The sequence below is a fragment of the Vicugna pacos genome, chromosome 14, assembly GCF_048564905.1.
Source record: "Vicugna pacos chromosome 14, VicPac4, whole genome shotgun sequence".
In the NCBI taxonomy this organism is placed as follows: Eukaryota; Metazoa; Chordata; class Mammalia; order Artiodactyla; family Camelidae; genus Vicugna; species Vicugna pacos.
In genome coordinates this window covers 4,015,211-4,037,242 of record NC_133000.1, presented here as the reverse complement: position 1 = coordinate 4,037,242, position 22,032 = coordinate 4,015,211, and the positions used below count along the sequence as shown (strand labels likewise).

The window sequence follows — 22,032 nt, the reverse complement described above, 5'->3', positions numbered from 1 at the left end:
CTCTTTTCATCTTGCAAAACTAAAACCTCATCTTCGATAAACAGTAACTCCCCACTCCCCTGCCTCCTGTGCCTGGCAGCCCCCAGTCTACCTTCTGTCTCTACGGATCTGGCTCCCTTTAGAGACCTCACGTAGGTGGAATCGTACAATACTTGTTCTTTTGTAACTGGCTTATTTCATTTATCGTAATGTCCTCAGGGTTCACCCATGTTGTCCTCAGAGTTCCCTTTTGAAGGCTAAATAATAAATATTCCGTTGTATGTATACCACATTCTGTTTATCCACTCATCTGTCAATGGACATTTGGGTTGCTTCCACCTTTTGGCGACTCTGAGTAGCGCTGCTGTGGACATGGGATCTGTTCAGCCTGTTTTCCGTTCTGAGCATGCATGCTTGGCAGCAGGATTGCTGGATCATATGGTAATTCTACATTTAAAAATTTTTAAATTGTGGCTAAAAAAAGAATCCCACAAAACATAAAATTGATCCTCTTAACAATTTCTAAGTATATGTTTCAATAGTGTTAATCCATTTTTAACTTTTTGAGGAACCACTATACTGTTCTCCATAGTCTCTCACACATTCTTATTTTCATCAGCAGCAAATTAGATAAAAAAAGTGAAGCTCTTATAAGAGTCAGTTTAAATTCCATATGTATTAACTAACAATAACAACAGTAATGGTAAACATAGTAAGATGCAATTTGGTGACAACGTGTGTGGGACTTTCTGTTGGGGAACACTGTGCCGGGCACTGCAGATGATGTAAAACCCTATAGGACACCCTCTTTGCTTTCAGCACACTGGTGATTTCCCTGGAGAGAGGAACGTGTGAGTATCTGGCACATGACTGAGCAGAAGAACAGAAGTTTGTGCAGAGCTGTGCTGGAGCCGGGGCACCAGATGCGTCTCTTCCCAATGCCAGGTGCAGTGACCTCACAGTGGTGGCCTGAAGTCAGCCAGAGCACGAGTGTTTACACCACAGGCATCACACCACCACAAATCTGGCTCGTTCTGCCGCCAAAGATCTGGTTGTTAAATGCCTACCACAGACCCCTGAGCACGCCCCACTGAGGCAAGAGCCCAGAAAAGAGTATTTTTGGATGGAGGGGGCCAAGGCCTTCCACAGATGAGAAGATACTTGCACTGGGTCTTGTAGGCAGGAGAATGATGCCTCGGCGTGGGAAGCGTCTCCACGTGGGCTCTGCTCTCTTTTGCCGTTTTTTTCTATCAGTCATGGATTTGTTTCTCAGCTCCAGGCTTTGAAGGAGAAATGACAGTGGGGGAAGGTCTGTGAAGCCCCCAGTTCTCGTCCCGGAAGTGCACATTGATGACCTGGTGTGCAGGGATCATATCAAGCGAGTTCAACTCTGAGCAGACCGTCTTTACCACGAGAGGAGCACGGCAAAAAGCCAACAAAAATACAGCACCCCAGAAAGAAAAAGTCTCCAGCCCTGGTCGTCTTCCCGTGCAGCTTAACCTGAAGTATCAGAATCACTAAAACCCATCTTGTCATTCAGAGATTATCCACTTTATTAATTTGCTTTTAAAAAACGAAGTTTCTTTAAGACAATGTGGTTGTAAAGATCAAATGAGCCGACTGTGCATCAAAAAGTTTTGTAAATGGTCAAGTGCTGTACAAAATCAGAAATACAGCGATAAAATACTCGTAAAAAAAAGTTATATGAGGGTCCACATTCTCCATTCATTTCATTTTCTTCTTTGTTGTAATTACAGAAATTGTCTTTAAAACAATTACTGAACCATGACTGTTTATGAAAGACATTTGTTGTCCAAATAAGACGCGATCGCTTCTTGCACGTACGTGGACAGTCTTACGTATAAATACGAAGAAATCAGAGTTACTTCCGTTAGTCAGGAAGGGGATATGCGCTCCTTGTATATCCTCTGACAGAGGGTTTCTAGCCAGCTGGGGCAGCCGGTCAGATTGCTAAAACTACCTATATTTGACTTTGGCTCCTTTTTAAAAGTCAAAAGAGGCATTTGCAGGGAGCCGTAAAAAGTCATTACATATGCAGAACAACTGAAGCCCCTCAGCATCTGGAGAAGGAAACACATCTGTCTTTTGTCCATTCCTTCTCTGTCTCCCTGAATCAACTTTTATGGGCGTGGGGGAGGCAGGAGGGTGCCGTAAATATCCCATTCTATTGGAATCCGAGAGTTCACAATACCCCTGTGATTATAAACACGAAGTACTGCTTTCAGGAAAGAGGTGCACTCAAGTAAGCAGAGATCTTTGTGACAGTGGCCTCCGTGTGGGCCACAGGCCAGCTAATCACATTACCACGAGAGCCAGGAGGTGGCCCGCAGACAGTGAAATAAAGAGGAGGGGAAAAGCAAGACTAATCTCGTTAAAAGCAAAGCTAAGAGAAACGCTGCTTGTCCAGGGCTGCTGAAAACACCCCGTTTTCCCAGGACTGGGTCACCTGGGCATCCTGGGCGCTGGGGTGGGGCCAGGAGCTTTGGTCAGTACCCCCCAAAGCTGGCCTTCAGGAGCTCACTGAGACCTTGTCTTCAGAGGACTCTTTAAGAAAAAACGGACCTCCTCCCCCTCAAATCCTTCTGGAGACGCTGTTTTCTGTCATTATCCTATTTTCAGCTTACTAGTCCCTAAATTGTCTAAAAGGACAAAGTCCTCCAAAGACTTGAACAAAAAGTCAAACTCTGTGTGTCTTCTGCAACTTTGAGGAAAGAACTTAAATCAAACCTGAGGAAATCTACTAGATCAGTAATTCTCAAAGGCTCCCTGGGGGGCTTGAGACACTACCAGGGGCCCCCAAGTTTCTCCCTTTTTTAACTTCATATCTGTGGGAGGCTGGGCTTTCTTATAGGCATCACCCCAACCGACAGGTTACAATAGACTGAAGCAGACACGGGAACCCAGCTGTTAGAGGGATTTGCAAACTAGACAGCCAGACACTAGAGAGACGTGCAAAACTGGAAAGCAATGATACCCTTTTCACTGTTTTGTTGTTTTGGCAAATACAATTATTTTTAATAAAATATTTATGTCAACACATAAAGGATGTATGACTGTTGTTTTTTAATGAATTAATAAAATATTTTAAAATTCCTGGGTGCTTATTTCAAATCCAGTAAACATGGGTAGACACAACCCAGGTAAACAAAAGCTCTCCGGGGTCCTCAGTTACTTTCAGGAATGTACGGAGGTTCCAAGATCAAAGCGTTTCAGAATGCTCCACTAGAAAGACATGAAAACATTTCTTCGTAAACAGTGCTCATTGCTCTAAACCTTAATTCTGAAGACGGTGGGCTAACCTGGACATTTGGACGACAGGAGGGATGAAGCCCTCTAAAGGCCAAAGCCTTAAATTAGCCTGTGACTGAAGCCGCATGATGTGCAAAGAATGACAAAATGTAGAAGTCCAGTGAGGCCAGGGAAACTGCAGAGAGGCGAGGTAAGTCATTCGCCCAAGACGATGACTGTCTGGTGATCCACCCCGTGGAGCTGTGTGTCCACAGTTCGCCCCATTTCACTGCTGAGGGGGTCTCACCGTGGGACTGGGCCCCAGCTGGTTTCAGTCTTCACTCCCTGAAGGACATCTAAGCCGACTGCAGTTTGGGGCTATTGCACGTCAACACTGCCGTGCAGGTCTTTGTGTGAGCGCCAAGTCTCTGCTGCTCTGGGATAAGCGACCGGGAGTGAGGTGGCTGAGTGGTGGGGTCCGTTTGTGTTTCCAGAGTGACGGTACCACTGCAGGGTTCCTACTGGCAGTGCATGCGTGACCCAGTCACCCTGCAACTTCATCAGCGCCTGTGCCGGCCCTGCTTTTACTGTTGCTGCCCTGGCCAGCGCAGAGTGTGAGCTCATTGCGGTTTTAATTTGCGTTTCCCTGATAGCTAATGATGTGGAACACATTTTCAGGGGCTTATTTCCCATCTGTATACCTTCTTCAGTGAAATGTCTTTTGCCCATGTTTCAATTAGATTCTTTGCTCATTTTTTTAAACTGTTAAGTTTTGGGAGTTTTTTTAATATGTTTTTGGATAGCAGTCTTTTGTTGGATGTATGGTTTGTAAATCTTTTCTCCCACTCTGTAGCTTGTTCTTTCATCCTCTTCACAGGGTCTTTCAATGAGCAAAAGTTTTAAATTTTGAAGGCAAATTTATCCATTTTTTCTCTTGTGGATCACGCTGTTGGTGTCAAGTCTAAGAACTCTGCCAGTGCTCTGTCCTGAAGATTTTCTCCCATGTTTTTTCTAAAAGTTTTATAGTTTTCCATTTTACATTTAAGTCCTTTATCCATTTGAAGTTAGTTTTTGTATAAGGTCTGAGAGTCAAGTCAAGGTCACTTTTTTTTGCCTATTCACATGTAATTGCTCCAGTACTATTTTTTTTTAATTGAAGTATAGTGCATTTAAAATGTTGTGTTAGTTTCCGGTGCACAGCATAGTGATTCAGTTATATAAATATAAATATAAATATAAATATATTCTTTTTCATATTTTTATTATAGATTATTAAGCTATTGACTGTAGTTCCCTGTGCTATACAATAGGACTTTGTTGTTTATTTTATATATAGTTGTGTGTATCTGCTAATCCTAAACTCCTAATTTATCTCCCCCTTCCCCTTTGGTAACCATAAGTTTGTTTTCTATGTCTGTGAGTCTGTTTCTGTTTTGTAAATAAGTTCATTTGTGTCATTTGTTTAGATTCCACATGTAAGTGATATATGATATTTGTCTTTCTCTGTCTGGCTTATTTCATTTAGTGTGATAATCTCTAGATCCATCCATGTTGCAGCAAATAACATTATTTTATTCTTCTTTACAGCTGAGTAGTACTCCATTGTATTTGTATGTAACATATCTTCTTTATCCAGTCATCTGTTGATGGACATTTAGGTTGTTTCCATGTCTTGGCTGTTGTAAATGGTGCTGCTATGAACACTGGGGTGCAGGTGTCTTTTCAAATGGGCATTTTCTCCAGGTATATGCCCAGTAGTGGGATTGTCCAGCACCACATTTTGAAAAGGCTATGCTTTCTCCATTGAATTATTCTTATGCCTTTAACAAAAAATTAGTTGAGTATATTTGGGTAGGTCTATTTCTAGGAGATAACTACCATCCTGTCTTCTGTGATGATCCAATTCTGCTGACTGCAGAGTTTAACACACTTACATTTGTAACTATTCCTATGTTGTTTTCTTTATTTTAACATTTCTGTATGCATCCGACAGTTTATATATAATATGTATGGATTCTTGTCTGTCTTTTTGCCATATTCCTCTGTCATGTTCATCTGTGTTACTGAATGCAGCCATGGATAATTCTCCATCGTTGCTGTGTGACTCTCCAGTCCATCAGTGCTCAACTCGGTACTTACCTGTCTAGCTGCTGCTACACACTTACACACTTGCATTGCTTCCAGTGTTTGACTGTCATGTCCAATCTTGCTGGCACATTCTTTTGTACTCTCGTCCAGGTGCACATGTGCACTCATTTCTCCGAAGGACATTTCAGGGGCTTGATCCCTGGGTTGCAGCACCTATGTCTGTATATCTTTACCTTCAGCCCGTGCAGAACTGTTTTTCCAAGGAGTTATTTCTATTCATGTTTAACAGGTAATTATGTAGCCAGAGCTGATTTTTAAAGGCATGAGGGGTATATATTTGTTTCCTTCCTCCCTCACCCCAACAACCCAATTCCATCTGTATTTTTTTCTCATATAATCTCTTAAGTTTTAGAAAAGAACTGCAAAAGTGCTAACTTTTGGGAGCAGTTTTTGGATCTTTGATCAACAGAGGGAGTCAAGCTGCAGGACTGAGTGCTAGTTTTAAACCCTGAACAAAATTCACCTTGTAAGTGCTGAAGTGTGGAAGGAGCAAAGGAGAGGGTCTATGGTCTGCAATCTATAGTGGGTGTGTGTTTGTTTTATTTCTAAAAAATACACTGCTTAAAAATAAAAGGAGTTCCATTAAAGTGACTTGATGACATCTTTTTTATTTTGTCCTTTTGAAACACTAAAGAATTTCAAGGACCCTTGGAAGCAAACTCCAAGCAACATGCTTGGCTACCAGTTACAAAGTATCAAATTTAAACCCAACTTTTCAGGAACTCATCTGGTGTGTAAATCAGGGCACACCTATCTATATTGAAACTTTAAGTCCCAGAAAAGGATCTAGTTCAGTTACAGGTAAATGTTTAATGGAGAAAATGATTAGCACATGCTCCTGGTCCTGGGCCAAGCCAGTCCTCCGTAACCACAGCAAACATTTCCTCCCCACTTCCGTCCTCTGCAGTACCACCTTCTCACTGCAAATTTCCTTATGCAAAGCACCCACTCTTTGCTTAAACCTTTTTTTTAAGTTTCATATTGCTCCACGTTTCAAAAACCTTTAGAACTTGAACCCCCTTTCTCTTTTTTTAAGCTTTTTATTATGGGAAATTTAAAACATATCTAAAATAGAATGGTGAAATGAACCTCAAGTACCCATCACCCCAGCTTCAGTAATTATCCATTGATGGTCCTCTACACCTCCTCCAGCCACTGCCAGGACTACTTGGAAGCAAATATAAATTATGATTTAATCTGCAATACTTCACTGTATCTCTCTAAAGGATGAGGACTAAAAAATAAAAAACCTCAATACCATTATATCAAACGCACACATACGCATTAGCAATCATTCCTGAATTGTATCAGATATGTAGTATGAGTATTGCATTGGTTTTGATACAAACCTTTTTTAAAATAATTTTTTGTCCTAGAGATTACCATATAAGTGAAGTAAGTCAGACAGAGAAAGTCAAATACCATATGATATCACTTACATGTGGGATCTAAAATATGATACAAATGAACTCATTTACAAAACAGAAGCAGACTCACAGACATAGAAAACTCTAACTTATAGTTACCAAGGGGGGAAAGGCGGTGGACAAATTAGGAGTTTGGGATTAACAGATACACACAACTATATAAAATAGACAGACAACAAGGTCCTACTGTGAACGCAGGGAACTATAGGCAATATCTCATAATAAACTATAATGGAAAATGATGTAAAAAGAATACATATGTATAGCTGAGTCACTTTGCTGTACACCAGAAAATAACACAATATTATAAATCAACTATACTTCAACTTCAAAAAAAGCAGAAAAGTCTTCCAATTTATGAACCTAAACAAAACTAAACTAAATTAAATTAAACTAAATTAAAATAATTTTGTTGGAATGAGGATCTAAGTGACATCTTTGTATTGTAATTGTATAGATCCTCCTTAAAATTTTAAAAATACAGTTTGTGCACAATTAAGAACTAGGAAAATCTTGGGAAAGAACAAAAATTGAGAAAAGAAAAGATAGCCTTACCACACGTGAGAGGGTATTATAGAGTTCCTACAATAAAACAGTTTAATTTTGGCCCGAGAACAGATAGCCAGACAGACAGACCAGAAAAGAAAGTCCAGAAACAGACCCACTTACTTATGAGAACTTAGTAAACCATAAAGGAGACAGCTCAAACCCATAAACCAGAAATGGGTAAAAGTTCCCTATGCTTCAAAATAGAAGCAAGAAGTTGATAAATGTGCTTATGTGAAAGAACAGCAGGGACATGTTCTTCCCAGGGCACAGAGCCCTGTTACAAAGTAGGGAGACACAAGACAAACCAGGAAGAACATTTACGCTCTTATCGCGGAGGGTTTTAAAGGCCAACAAACCTATGGAAAAATGGATGAGAAATTCAAACACAGTTCACAAGAACTGTAGGTGGCCCTCGGTCGTGACAAAGTTCTCTACCTCACTCCTGTGGGGAGAAACCCAGAGTGAAATCATGCTGAGACAGTTTCTCTAAAGGCAGGTTGGCAAACGTGCAGTAGTTTGACAATATACAACCTTAGCAAGGCGGGGGGCTGAGAGGAAATGCCTCTCTTATGTTTATGGCGGGAGGGGACCTGGGCGGTGTCTAGAAAAGTTATCTGTGCATTTATCCTTTCACCCAGCAATTTCCCTTCTAGGGAGGGATCCCCCAAAAGTGCACTGGCCAAGGTATGTAAAAATACATGCACTGCCTGTAATAACAAAAATCTGAAAAGAACCCAAATGCCCACCAGGAAGGGACTGACTGAATAAAATGTAGTAATGTTAAGCTACCAGCCATGCAAATGAATGAGGAAGACGTTTTCACACTATGGGAGGACACACACACACACACACACACACACACACACACACACATATATATGTATAAAATATAGGGTATATTTCAGTACAAAAAGCAAGGTAGAAAAAAATGCTTACTGTATACTGCTGCTTATCTAAAAAGAAGACACACCCATTTTGAAAGCCTGGATTTTATGGTATGTGAATCATATCTCAATACAGCTCTTATAAAAATACATATAAGCATTTAAAAATGGAAGAATAACCATAATTTTTAAATGCTTCCTAACAGAGGGAGGGAGAGAGAGGATAAGATAAAGGAGGCAGGGATAAAGGTAGATATTTTTTCATACACCACATTCTATAGAATTCACTTCGGAGCCACAAAATGTTTTATGGAATTCTACAACACAGAATCAAATCAAAATGTAATTCCTAAGAACCGACAGTAAAAGGAAACAAATGGACCAACGTGTGTGCCCCACAGGCTGGACGTGTTGCAAGTGACTTTAAAGCACATGACCGCAGTGCATGTTCTCAGTGGGATATACCCGAAGGACAAGAAGAACTGGAAACAAGACCTTCTGTGGCTTTCAGTAAGCATGCTGTAGATGGTCGTGTTAGTATTGCTATTCTGAGACTGGTGTCTAGATCACGGAAGACAAATCAAATGAGTAATTTCTCTGGTGTCTTTGGAACTGTTCACTGTGGCCAGAGGAGATAAAAGACTGACAAAGCTAAGTAAAATCCCTGTAATTTTGGGTTTGAATCAGAGGATCATCTTATGATTAATTTAATCTTTGATAGAGAATGCATGATTTCCCAGCTCTGTCCACAGAAAAAGCCTCGACACAATGACCCACCTAGTGGTAATGAGCACTCCCAGCACTCAGACTGTGACCTCTACAGAGCACTTCCCACTAAAAACAATCAGGAATCCATGGCAAAGTGGCCCCTTGCAGGTCTGGGTCAGAAAATGTACATTTTCCTATCCCAGTAACCTGGGAAACTGTCGAAGGCCAACAGGCAGCATCGGAGGACAGAACCAAGCTTGTAGAGGCTCTCCTTGGTCAGAGACAGGACAGTTTGAACACTTTCCATAAGGATGGAAATGCAGTGATTCGGAAAAGGTCAGACATGTTCAAGCCTCTGACTTCACAGTGATTCAAAAGCCCACCAAAACAGTAACAAGTCATTTGACTACCTTTGGGTGACGTTAAGAAACTAAATCTTTATTCACTTTTGAACTGCTAAATCCGGGGAAAGAACCAAACATTTGTCCCTCTTTTCCTGTATGATCAGGACCTGAGGGCAATGAAAGAACTAATGAGGGAGGTTTTCCAGCTGGTAAATGGAGAAGGAATGGCAGAATATCACCATTTTGTGATTCCAAATAAATTAATAAATCTAGACAATGATCATCAACAGTCAGAACATTACACAAAGAGCAAAAAACACTACATACTTGCTAATGGAAATGCTCAGAGCCTTCAAGCTCTGTTACACGCACACCTTCCCCAACCAAACCTCTAGATCTGGAAATACTAGAGACAGAAGAGCACGTTAAAGGTCAGCACAAGACGGAAATAAGCAAAACTCAGCCTGTAGGAGACTCTGAACGGGAAACAGCTCCATTTCTTGTGGGGTGATGGGGGGAGCTATAGATTAAAAGATTCTCAAGGGACATATATCCCAATGCACGGGCCTTACATCTTATACAGATCCCAAATCAAACGAGCAAACTGCCAAAAAAATTATTAGACAATCAAAGAAATGTGGACATTGACTGGATATTTGAATGATGTTGAGGACACGACTGTTCATTTTTCAGGTGTGATATTATTGTGGGTTTTCTTAAGTCTTTATCCTTTATAAATATTTATTAAAATGCCTACAGATGATGAGTGATCTGGGATGTGCTTCCGAATAAGCTGGGAGGGGTGGCGTCAGAGAAGGTGAAACAAGCTCGGCCATGAGAAAGCTAGGGGCGTGGACGGGGGTCCTTACCCTGTTCTCTGTGTTGAGGAATATTCTAGAGTGTTCAGTGAAGACTCAGCCTGCCCTCCTACTTAAGACTCTCAAGGCAGATGGCAAGAATGGTTCTCTGGTGAAGAGGCACTTAGACAGAACCATAGGGTGGTCTCTGTGCTTCTCTCTGGAGTGGCTCCTCGCCGAGCTCAGTGGTGGGGCCCCGCGCGGAGCCTGGCCCGTGCACAGCGAGTAAACGCCGGGCCGAGGTGACCAAGCTCTGTCAGTACCAGGAGAGCCATGCGAGAACAGGAAACCCACCCAATGTCTCCCAGTCAGGAGATAACAGATCTTACATACCTGGATGACAATCTCAGCTCAAGATGCATTACTTAGATACCAGAAGCAGGTTACAGCTGAGGCAAAGGAGGTCAAATTTGACTTAATAAAAGATGTCAAAAATTCAGTTTCCGCTTTTATCTGCTAGAAACTGAACTTTCTCCCCCTGCCCCCAGCTGTGCTTCCCACCCCCTCCATTCCTCTCCCCACTTCTCCACCCCTCCCCCCCAGCATCTGGGGCTTTCTGTGGCCCTGCCACATCTCCTATATTCGCACCCCCTTTCCCACTGTGAGGACACCATCCTGTGCCCATTCCCACAGTTCCGCCTGCCCTGGGCCAGATGCTCAGGTGTCTTTCAGAAATCCGAGGGGCTGTAGTCTTTGCTCTGTTACCTTTTTTCATATCTATCTGTCTCCTAGAATGTTTCATCGAAAACCCAAAATGAAAAGAAACGCCCTTTCCCCTGCTCAGGCTGATCTGATAAAGGCTGCCCCGAGCCAGCATCTCTGCACGCTTATCCTGGGATAACAGACCAAGGAGTGCCAATCCTGTCTCTTTTTCCTTTTGTCTTCTCTCCCTTTTCTTTCTTTTTCCCTTTTTCCTTTTTCTAAGGCTGCTGGTGTGACTGCAGCTGGGACATGCATGTTCCACATTTTCAGAAAAGCTGCCCTGAGGAGCTTTAAGACTTGAAGGTGACATTGAATTGCGTCCCCCCAGATTCATATGCTGAAGTCCTTACTCCAAGAACCTCAGCATGAGATTCCTACCGACATCTTAATCTCAGCCTTCCGGCCTCCAGAACTGTCACCCGGTCTGCACTACTTTGTCACAGCTGCCCAGCTGAGCCGGCAGATACAGTTACCAACCACACATGGCTTAGAAGTGGATGTGAAGCCAGCACTTGGCATGTCATGTAATTTAGACTGAATTTTAAGTCTGTGGACTCCCGGCACCTTCCTACCTCTGGCCCCTTAGTGCTGTTAGCCCCCAGCACTTCCACAACTGAACCCGGTTACTCACCCAGAGTGCCAGGCACTCATCAGCCTCACCAGGAACCTGCCAGTTAGGGACTGTTTTATGAATGAGTAAACTAAGGCACAGGGAGGTCACATAACATCCCAAGATCACACAGCCAGAAAGTGGCCAAACCAGTACGTGAACTTGGCTATTTGTTCCAGAACTGGTGCTGCTGACCCTTTGCTGTTCCTGTGACCGGCCACAGTTCCTCATTGCCTCCCTCACTGAATCCAGCCTCCAGTCTTGCCCCTTCATATCTGTGCAGTTTTGCAAATAGACACTCCATGAATAGTTAAGAGAACTTATTGAAATAATTCTTACTGAAATAAGCCCTATCGAGTCTACCACTAATTATGTCTCAATTCCTTTTCTCGATAGTTGGTTGACATATCTTGAAATTTTAGAGATTTCTTTTCTATAGAAAGCATCACTTTCTCCAGATTTACCTAACCATGTTCTCCCCACCTCCACCCCCAAGCCAGGCAAAGCAGGGCCCTTCTCTATTTCCCCCAGGTCCTTCATGCCTTTGAAATTGTCAGCTTCAGTGTTGTCTCGAGGCTAAGGACCGTGTCATTCACTTCTGCATCTCCGCTGCCTAGTCCAGCATCCAGCACAGGGTAGCTTCTACATGAATGAACCGAATAAAACTCCTAAAGCAGTTTCGTCCAGGATATGTGGACAGTGAAACTGCACGCCATTGATGAGGGGATTTGAAGTGTTTCCTAAACAAACAGGAAGGGCTCATCCTTTTTTTTTTTAGACTTTGTTTTCATAATTTCTCATTTTTCAGAATTTTGGGGGGTGGTACTAAGTTTCGCTTCACTGGGGGGAGCGAGGGAGGGAGGGAAGGCGAAGCAATGCCAGGGGCTCACCGACGTCATCTCACGTAATCCTCACACCAAGCCTCTGGGGGCAGGGGGGTTACTATCATCCTCATTTTACAGATGAGAAAACGGAAGCCTGGAGATGTTGTCATTTGTCCAGTTACTAAGCTGAGAAGATGGGATTCAAAACAACTGTCTAATTGCAAAGCCTACACCCTTTCCCTGCCCTGTATTCTCCCCACACAAAGCACTGGTTTTTCGGGACCGAGGGCACACGATCCCCAAAGACTCGCTTCTCCTTAGACCTCCTGAACAGGAGAGCTGATGGCCTTCTGGATCTCCTGGTGGCCGCATCCTCAGGTCCCTATCTGAGAGGTCTCTCTCCCAGTGTTGCATTTGGAGGACCCACTTCCAGAAAGGTCACCAGCCAAAGCCACAACAAAACTTTAAAGGAAAAAAGCCTGATGCATCTTTCAGGTGCCTCTAATTACTCATTTTCCTTATTGGTATCAGTGTGACCTCAGTGTGACTTTTGGCACAAAAAAAAAAAAAGTCTAGCAGCCTTTCCTTCTGTACATAAACAACAAATGGTGCCCTGTGACACAAGCACAGTACACTTCCAAGAATCCCCTTAGCTTTCTGGGGTACTGACATTCCCCAAAAGGATCCCATCACATGGATACATGCATTCTTGGGGAGAATTAACCTTTTAAAAAGCAGGAGTGTATATATATACATACACACACACACACACACACACACACACAGTTGCCTGCAAGCCCCTGTCCTGGCTGCCTGGCCTGTGGAAGGTGCCCGTGAAATGTGTTGAGTGACCGGGTATCCCCATGAACGTCTCAGGGCTGCGGTCCCCTGGCCAGTCAGGCGGAACCACGCTGGCTGTACCTCACTACCCCCAGGGGCATGGAGCTGCCCTGAGGAATGCTGCTCCCTCGGGTGAAACTTGCCTCCTGACACCTTTCCAGGCTAAGTTGGGCCTAAGAGGCGTTTCTTGAAGAAAGAACTGCCCTCCAACCCTCTTATTAGTGTGACCCCCTCAAGTCCATTACAGAGGAATTTGTAGAGGAGTGGAAAAGCTGACTCTAAGATCTCCCGGCCTCCGGCGGTGACTCCCTAGATGTCACAAAGGCCTGGCACCCTGCCCTCTTCTCTCCCCCAGCCTGGAATGTAGGATGGTCCCCCTCTCACTGAGCGTGAGTGGGGGAGGGGCGCCCGCACCCCTCCCCCCCACCGCCTTCCCTCCATCTGTGCTGGTCCTGTGATGTGTGGACCCGGCCAGCACCCGGAGGAAGCCACTCGGAGCCCAGCCGGGCCGCACCCCCTACTCCCACCCCCACCCACGCCCTCCCTCGCTGTAAACACTTTTATTTTCGCTTCAGTTTATGGCCTTCCCTTCCAAAGGATCACAACTTGTTTAAACCAGCTCTAAACAAAGGCCCTGGTGATTACAGACATGCTGCTGGTTTTATGGTGGCCCCTCTTTGTCCCATTTTCTCTCCCTGTCTTCCTTCCTCCCCGGCCCCCACCGCCAGGTACCCGGCAGCTGCGACGCTGCATCTGGATCCCCTCAGCGAGGGCGGTGCTCTGGCAGGAGGTGGGGGTAAAACCACCAGGAATCTGACAATCCCATCCTGAGCTCAGGCTTCAGCCGGCCCCTGCCCTCCTGGGAGTGGGGGGCCTCTGCCTATGTCCCCGGGGGCCCACCTGCCCGGCAGGCAGCCGGGTTCACCCCCGCCGAGCGGGGGTTCTGTGCCTGCCTGTGCCATCCCGGCCAACCCCACACTCCGCCGGCTCAGCTGCTGCCCCTGAGGGAGGCAGGACCCCGCACCATTCCCCGGGCCCGTCGTGGGCACGTCCAGGCTGGCCGCCCACCCCGGCGCGCTCCCCAGGCAGGGCCCACTGGGTGCAGAGCGCGGGCTCCAAGCCGGCATCCTCTGGTCTGTAACCGGCTCACTGCTTCCCCAGGTGGTGCTCATTCCCGCTCCTGGGCCTCCTGCAGGGCCTGCGAACACCGGGATGCCCAGGTCCCCTGGGGCTCGTGCAGCCCTCATTGGGGGGGTACTGTGGCCTCTTGGGTGGCCTGCTGTGCAGATGGGGTGGCCTCCAGGGCCCCACACGGAAGGGAAGAGAACGGCCCATGACAAGGGAAGGCCACAGTGTCACATGGCCTGCTTTTGTCTCAGCCTGTGAGTCCTCTTTGGCAGAAGGTAGTCCTTCAAGGGATTCTAATGAAAGCCTTTGAAGGAAGTGAATAGGGCTGAGTGGGGAGAGTGTTTCCTAAACAGGCTGCCCGAGAGAAAGAAGAAATGATTTCCTCCAATTCCTGCCCTGGTCACACAAATTCATACCAACAGCCTTAGCTCAACTCAGCACATGCTCTGGGGGACAGGAGAGGGGCCGTCATGTGGGAAAAGTCCTTTCCCCATCGGTGGTGCCTGGCCACCCCTCTCCAGGCGTGACATCCTGTTCCAAACACGTGAAAGGCAGAGCTACTGGACCTGATGCTCAGCAGGTGTGTTTGAACAATAAATCGTCACAGGAGCCCATCCTCAGTTTCTGGGCTACAAAGACAGAAGACAAACATGTAGACGGCCAGCACAAGGAAGCAGGCTGAGCGCTGGGGGCACAGAGGGAGTGCAGGCTGGGGAACCCCTGTCCCTCTCCCCTGCTCCTGAGCTCCAGCTTCTGACCTCAAAGGAAAAAGGAGCTGTGGAGACCAGATCCCAGAGTTGCTCCAACCCCTGCTGTGGGAAGATTGTGCCCCAATCCTTATACATGTTCCTTCTCATTTTATTAAAAAAAAAATTCAGCATTTCTGTAGCGATTTGCCTTTCAGTTTGCAAACCTGTTGCTCATGTGATACTGATGATTGCTCAAATGAGTATGTTTGTCTTGTCTTTTCAGCAGAGAGATCTAGGACACAGATTCCTCTTCTGAAAGTGGCTTACTCCCCAAACTGATTTACTGATCAGTAAAATCCAAATTAGAATACCAGCAGTTCATTTTGTCTTAGAAATTGGCAATCTACTTCCAAAATTCATGGAGAAATATTGGGGTCCAAGAATAGCAAAGGACAAAATTGTAGCTTCTACAGTATCAGATATCAAGACTTATTATAAATATATAGTAATTAAGGTAATGTGATATTGATGCAAAGATAGAAAAACAGCCAATGGAACAGAATAAAGAGTCCAGAAATAAACCCACATATACAGACACTGGATTTATATCAAAAGTTCCAGCGCAGAGGAGTGGAGGGGATGGTCATCTCAATAACTGGTGTTAAGACAACTGGTTTTATATCTAGGTTATATATTATGTATATGTAACATATATTTAATATATAATATAATATTATATATATATATATATGTCCTGACCCCCATCCCACACCATACATCAGTTCCAGATGGCTTGATGATCTAAATGTGAAAGATAAAACAGTTTCTAGAAGGAAACAGGAAAATATCTTCTTGACCTTGAGCTAGGAAAACTTTTCTTACACAGCACACCAAAATCATAAACCGTAAAGGAAACAGACAAGTGGAACTATATTAAGAACTTCAGTTCATCAAAAACACAATTAAGAAAGTGAAAAGGCAAGCCAGCAAAGAGTAGAAACCACGCTGTGAGCACGGCACACGTAAAGGGCTTGTGTCTGTGGTGATGAAGGACTCCCCCAGGTCAGCAGGAAAAAGACGGACCACTCCCGTTGCCCCGTGTTGGGGTGCATGGGGATAGAAACAGCTGTTTTGTGGGTCCTGCTCAGGAGAAGCTGAGCAGGCGTACATTTAACTGGGTTTGACAAGATGTACGTAGGTGCTTCCCAGTCCCACCCCCTGTCCTGGTTGGAAGAACAGCTGTAGGGAAGTGCTCACTTCTCACTGCACTGATGCTCCCAGCATCTGGGCACAGAGGTGAAATGTTCTTCCAATCACCAGCCAAGTACGGTTTTCAATGGAGAAGAAGTTGGTTCTCAATGACACTGAGCCAAACAGAAGTTCTCCCCTCTGAGGAGTATACTCAACAATGCAGACTTCAGTTGAACACATCATGTGTATTTTTATTTTTTATGAAAATCAAGTGTTATGTCAGGACTTCTGTGTTCGTAGGACACTAGTCTATAAGAGTATTCTGCACAGTGACCATGTGTGTATGAAGTCACATACTTAATGAATCCCTACTAGAAAAAAGACTGAATTGTCTTTTTATAAAAATGATACAAAATCACTGACATATGAAGAAGAGATGAGAAAGTATGAAGTCAAAAAAAGAAGGAACCACCTCACATCCATTAGGATGGCTATTATCAAAAAACTAAAAAAGCAAGTGTTGATGAGGATGTGGGAAACCTGGAAACCTTGTGCATTGTTGGTGGGAATGTAAAATGGTGCAGCCACTGTGGAGAATGGTATGGCAATTCTTAAAAAAATTAACCACATAATTACCATGTAATCCAGCAATTACACTTTTGGGTACATACCTAAAAGAACTGAAAGCAGGGCTGGGAACAGATATTTCTACACCCAAGTTCATAGCAGCATTGTTCACAATAGCCAAAAGGTGGAAGCAACCCAAACGTCCATCGATGGATGAACAGCTGAACCATCATACAATGGAATATGACTCAGCCTTAAGAAGGAAGGACATTTTGACACCTGCTACAGCATTGATGAACCTTAAAGGCCTTGTGCTAATCAAAATAAGACAGTCACAAAGAGACAAATATTGTATGATTCCACGTCTATTAGGTACCTAGAATAATCACATTCACAGAGACACAAAGTAGAATGACAGTTGCCAGAGAGTAAGAGGAGGGGGAAAGGGGAGTTCGTGTTTAACAGGGACAGAGTTTCAGATGGGGAAGGTTAAAAAAAAAAAGATCAAAAACAAATTTCTTCTGTATAGCACAAGGAACTAAGAAACTGAAATCTTGTAATAATCTTTAATGAAAAAGAATATGAAAATGAATATATGTATATATATGCATGACTGGGACAAGTGCTGTACACCAGAAATTGATACATTATAACTGACTATACTTCAATTAAAAAAAAAGTTCTTGGGATGGATGGTGGTGATGGTTGCACAACAATGTGAAGGTGCTCAATGTTACAGAACCGTACACTTAAAAATGGTTAAAATAGTAAATTTAGCTTATGTATGTCTTACAATGTTTTAATTAAGGAAAAAGTCTTATAAATGTATATTACATAGCATTATGTATTTTCCTAGATTTTGAAGTGTTTATGATACTTGTCAGCTTTTAAAATTTTGTGATTTCTTTTTCTAAATTTAAATATTCACTCTGTAGCTCATGGTTTTCAGTGCCACTTATTATTTACATGAAATTCAGTTTCCTTTGCTGAAAATGGGGCCAATAATGTATAATTTATGGAGTTAGTAAGAACATTGAATGAGTTAATATATAAGATAAACATATATTAAGTAAAATACATAAAATGAAAAAAATAGATTTAAATATTTTTAAGAGAAGCACAATTTTTTTTGCCAAGTACTCCTTTGTGCTATAAAGGGAAAGGGGAGCTATAAAATAAAAACAAATGCAAAAGAGTTCTGTCAAACTTGATGGCTGGGCCCCTTCTTTTGTGATTTTTAAATTATCCAAATCTATCAGCAATGGATTCTTGATGTGTTATTTCCATACAAACTTGACCACATTTTTTGGAGATCCCAGTTAAGCTGAGGTTCACAAAATTTGCTGAATGCCTCCAATTTACCCCATTGCACTGGGCATTGGGGCACACAAACAAATCATACACCTTCCACTCACTGGGGCGACTGATACAGAAATGATTTCAGTAGAGTGGGGTTCGTGGGCTCTAGTTTACTCCCTCTGTTGCTCCCCAAAGCCTTTTTTTTTTTTTTTTGCATAGGGGAATTTTTTTTAATACTTTTTTGAAGTATAATCAGTTTACAATGTTGTGTCAATTTCTGGTGTACAGCACAATTCTTCAGTCATATAGGAACACACATATATTCATTTTCATATTCTTTTCAACTGTAAATTACTACAAGATACTGAATATAGTTCCCTGTGCTATACAGTAGGACCTTGTTGTTTATCTATTTTATATATAGTAGTATCCGCAAATCTTGAACTCCCAATTTATCCCTTCCTATTCCCAAAGCCTTAATGATCAGATCATAGCCTGGGTGGGGAGCAGGAAGGAAACCCTTTTGTGCCAGGATAATTGGTGAAGATGGGGGAATCTACAGGTAAAAGGAAGGGAAGAGGTCCAGAAAAGAGCATGGAGCAGAAAAGAGGAGTGGAGCCCCCTGGTGGGGAGGAAAGGTAGGGGCTCTCAGGGGCAGCCAAGGCCCACGGTGGATTCCGACAAAACACTGTCTGGGAACAGCGGAGAGCTGATACTTCAGGGCTGTCCTTCATCTTAGCAAGTGCTGCTGTCTCAGTTGCCACTCCCTGCTCCTGGCCCTGCTTGGGCAGTTCATAGTCTGCAAAGCCGAGCACATACCGAGCTCTGTATCATGTCTGCTAATGTTTGTTTTGTACATCACTGGCTGCATCAGTTATTTTTGATGGCATGACTTTTTTTTTTGAGCTTTTTGGTTTTGTTGGTGGTGCCAAAATATTACTGTTACTGATACCAGAATCCCTCCTATTCCATGTTAGGCGAATGTGAAAACCAGACACAAAACAGCTAAATATTGTTTTCTGTTTTTCTTCAGTAAATCTGGGTTTAAAAAAAAAAAGTATGAGATGTTTTGTTTTTACACAATACTTCCCCCCACCCCAATTCTTAACAGTACCTAAACGCACACATGCAATTAAAGCTTTATGTTCTGAACTTGTTTGGGGAAAACAGACCAATTTTCAAATTAATTGAGGAAAAGCAGGAGTTTAAAGAGTAGGTATCAGTGCCATCTTGTGATTCATCCCAAATCAATAAATTGTCATTTCATCAAAGAACGCGACATCCATCATTTCAATCAGAAAGGATACTGCTAAATGGACTGCTCTGACCTTGTGAAAATGGTGTTGTCACACAGCAGTTTCACCCAGGTGTTCTGGTCCAGGTAAGGAGTAGGTTAGAGTCGGAAGAGCCTGGCTTTCTGCAGGTAGATGGAAAAGATCTGGGGAAGCCAGCGCACGAAGCCGCGGGGAAGATGCTGTGCGGTTACACAGTGCCCCCTCCTGGTCATTACAGGAATGCAGAAAACCTGCAGGGAAATCAGGACAAGAACCAGCTGATTCTTGAACCAAAGAGAAATAGAGAAGAGGGTGGGGCTGAACTATTTTTTCTGCAGCGTATGAGCATAATAACACCTGGAAAGATCGGCTGTGTCTATAAATACCTACTGACTGGAAGCTGCCAAATAAAGGCAAGGCTCATGACAGATGCTGACTTCACCAGAGCGGGTCTGGGTTGGGGGCTGGGGAGAACACCTTAATTGCTGCCCGAGAGGCTGGCATGTGTTTGCTCGCTGGATGGAGAGCTGACCGAATCAGGAAAGGCAGGTAGAAACGAACACTCTCTTCACCTTTGCCAGGAAATGACAAAGCTAGGCACCAGAACGTCTATGGCCAGGCTTGTTGGGGGGTGATGACAGTCCTGTTGCTCACTGACAGACCCTCGTCTTCCACTCCTTTCCAAAGAAGGATCACCTGGGATTTTCCAACGTCCCCTCACTTGCCTGGCCCTCATTGGCAGGTCAGGACTTTGCAGGGCCACCCTCACAGAGGAGGGGAGGGTGGCAGCTCAGTGAAGCCCCGCCAGGCCAGGGAGAGACGGGATGGGTCTGACTCAGGAGGAGCCTGCGGGGTGCAGCTCACCGGCACTGCAGCTGGAGGAGACCCCCATTCCTGTGCACCTTGTTCAGTGAATCCCATGTTATCCTGCCGCTGATTTAAAGCTCCGTGGCTGGAGAAGGTCTTGCCTGCTGGTCAAAGGCAAGATCACTGGAAACTGACCTTGGAGGGCCCAAGGAGACTCAGTACAGCATTAAATATCTGACTGGTTCTTTCAAGATGGAACAAATAAATGTGTAAAGAAACACCTTGTAAACCTCAAAGAGCTACACAGTGTAAGAATAGTGGGATATATGCCTATACAGTATCCTGTGGGCCAGGAAGCTCACATCCCCACAGAGAGTCTACTCAGAGGAGAGTCCAGAAGGGTCCCAGGGATGGGGGGTGGGGTGGATGGAAGAGGGCAGTGTCAGATGCTTATCAGGGATCATGCAAGGGGAGTGGGGCCAGAACCAGAACTCTGGGCATCCATCCAGCTGTCATCTTTACTGGTTCCACCTGAACGCTGCTCTGTGTGTCAAGTACTGACAAGCATGCCGCACTGCCAAATTCCTGTCTGGAAGGATCCTTAACGCTGGAAACAACACACCACTGCCGCCACCAAAACCTCCCCACTCCGTGCACTTTTAGCAGAAAGACAGGTAAACGCTAATATTTGTACTGAGACGCACTGTGTGTGGGTCTCTGTTCCACATATCATATCATTAGCTTCTATAACCGCCCCAACCCCCAACAGCGTTCTCAGTGCCATGTTGCAGGGGAGGAAACTGAGCCGCAGAGAACTTAAACCACTGTCGGGGGAACCAGGGTACAAACCCAGGCGGACTTGCTGCGGAGGCTGCCTCGGAAACCGCCAGCCCAGCCTCCTCCTACCCAGAAAGAAGGGCTGTGCCGGAGCGAAGGCTCGGAGGCCGCCCCGTGGTGGGTTGCTCAGGGGTCTTCACACTTTGCACGAACGCTTTATTTCTTGGGTGCTATTGTGCAATGCTGAGCCGAAGCGGCGGTGCGTGCCGGCTGCTCCCTCCTGGGGCTTGTCCGGGGGCAGCTGTCTGCTTGCTGACCACACCGTGCAAACACGGGCAGCAGCTGCTCAGTGTCGGCGGAAGCGTGAGCGTGGTTTGCAGAGTAAACGGACTCTAATTTGGACAAACACGGCCGTGGCTCGGGACCTGGGACAGGCAGGGCGGCGAGGGCTGGGGACACGGCGTTCCCACCGGGGGAGCCCGCCAGGAAGGCGGGGTCTCTCCCCTCCACCCGAGCTCCCAGGTTAAGGACTAGGACTGAAAAAGAAATCAACCCGAAGCCGTGGACACCTTTCCAATTCACCGAGAGGGTTGACAAGGGGAGGGGAAAGCTACCCGGGAGCAGGCGGGACTTGCAGGTTTGTTGTTTGAATGTTCCTCACAGCTTAACACCCCTGCAGCTCAGCACAGGCCCAAATTTCAGAAGAGCAAGCTGGTGAAAGGAAATAACACGGTACTTCCCACTCGGCGTAAGCGTTGTTTAAAGAGACAGAGAGATCGCAACGCACATTGTCTAGTCCCGAGCGTTGCACACGTTACGCATGCGCATCACCTGGCACCCGGCGAGGGGCGCCTCCACACTGCCACCCGCCTCTGTGCGTCCTGGATGCAATGCCCCCCTTTGCGGGACGTCCGTCCCTTCACTTGTGCAATCAGCACCTGCCTCATAGGGCTGCTTAGAGACAGACTGAGATCGCACAGGTAACAGGCAGAGCACAGTGCCTGGCACATGGGGAATGTTCGCTAGACGGCATTAATTCCAATGAGTCATTGATAATCTCAGCAAGAATTCATTCCACAAATCACTGTGCTGTGTGCCCGACTCGTGCCTCGGGTGACAGTGTTGGCTGCTGACACGGCTCCACCTCCTCCAGAGAGCTGCCGCAGCTTGGAAGGACAC

General features: G+C 44.9%; 1 long non-coding RNA gene across 1 annotated transcript in view; it reads right to left on the bottom strand.

The window, feature by feature from the left end:
* LOC140701071 (uncharacterized) overlaps positions 1-21,705 on the bottom strand; it is a 36,236-nt gene extending 14,531 nt beyond the window's left edge. The window contains exons 1-2 of the long non-coding RNA XR_012079841.1: positions 21,468-21,705; positions 19,324-19,520 (exon numbers count right to left, since the gene is read on the bottom strand). This is a non-coding gene — a long non-coding RNA (uncharacterized lncRNA). The remainder of the gene's footprint in view (positions 1-19,323; positions 19,521-21,467) is intronic.
* Positions 21,706-22,032: the final 327 nt, after the last annotated feature.